The sequence below is a fragment of the Oncorhynchus mykiss genome, chromosome 6 (genome assembly GCF_013265735.2).
Source record: "Oncorhynchus mykiss isolate Arlee chromosome 6, USDA_OmykA_1.1, whole genome shotgun sequence".
NCBI lineage: Eukaryota > Metazoa > Chordata > Actinopteri > Salmoniformes > Salmonidae > Oncorhynchus > Oncorhynchus mykiss.
Genome location: NC_048570.1, coordinates 245001 through 246497, shown reverse-complemented (window position 1 = coordinate 246497; position 1497 = coordinate 245001).

The following is a 1497-nucleotide window of genomic DNA, read 5'->3' as shown; positions in this document are numbered from 1 at the left end:
ACTTAAATCATGTTTCTAGTCTATTGTATAGTTACAATGTGTAATCATTGATGTCCCAGGAGCAGGAGTGGTAAACACTGTTTAAGTGGATAATTGTAATACAAACATGTAGACACAGAATCATTCAAATACTGGAGTTTGATACACCTGGTATTGGATTTGACTGAAAATGAATGTCTCAGAGATTTATACCTGAACCGCACCTTTATTTTCCAAGGAAGAGTACATGATCAGTGAATATATTCAATGTACAGGCTACAATGTGGGGATCTCATGCATGGTAATAACTACAGTACATGATCAGTGAATAATGTACAGGCTGAAAGGTGGGGATCTCATGCATGGTAATAACTACAGTACATGATCAGTTAATAATGTACAGGCTGCAAGGTGGGGATCTCATGCATGGTAATAACTACAGTACATGATCAGTTAATAATGTACAGGCTGCAAGGTGGGGATCTCATGCATGGTAATAACTACAGTACATGTATATAGGACTTGCATCCTTGGCACAATAAAGTTATTATATTCTACTCTATCCATAGGCTTCATTAATGCCATTCTGACTTGAAGTTGATACAACAACTATGATGGCTGAGGTTCATAGATTGGTATGAATATTAGTTCAGAAGCTAACGTTTTGGGGTCCATACACAGATCGGCTACATACTGTAGCTAGCTACACATCCATAGGCATACAGTTATTTTTATCCTCCACTACACAATAAGCAAGTAATAGTTAGCTAGCTATGCTACTTCAGCTGCATTGCAAGGCAAGCTTACACAATTGTACATTCAATTTGCAGTAAATGCTTTAGCTAGCTAGATTCTTTACATCCACTGTTTCTCAAGACGACAGCCTGGTTTGCTGGTTTTCTCAGGAGTCCCTAAAACATTAAACAACATGAATTACAAATTCATTCTCATAACATTAGCTAGCTAGCTGGTTAGCTAGTCAGATAACTTGCTAAATAGCGATTTTTGTAAATTAAGTTTATGACAAAAAAAATATGCACAATTGTTTGGCTCTACATTAACTAACATATTCTTCTGAATTGTAAATTTTTTGCTTGACTCGTTAGTATGTTATAACTACTTACATCTGCTTCCCCCGTAATGTTTTGTCAGCCATCTTTGCTGAAGAACGCCACCAGGCACGGGTGGCTTGCGTCAAATTTCGTCATTGGAATCACTTGATATGATTAGTAAACTAAAAACCTTGGGACCCAAATGCACAATGAGTGATCTAACTCCCCCTTGTGGTGGTCTGAAGCAATGAAGCCGTGACGCTAGGTACCTCTAAGTCCCGCGGTGTAAGCGAACAACTTTTAAAGGAGGAACCACTGTATGGTAGTGCCATGTTACTGTCTCTCCCTGTCTCAAATTCAAATTCAAGCTGCTTTATTGGCATGAAAACCACTGTGACAATATTGCCAAAGCAACACTATATATAATATACATTGTAATAAAGTAATACATCATTTTGCTTTGTGC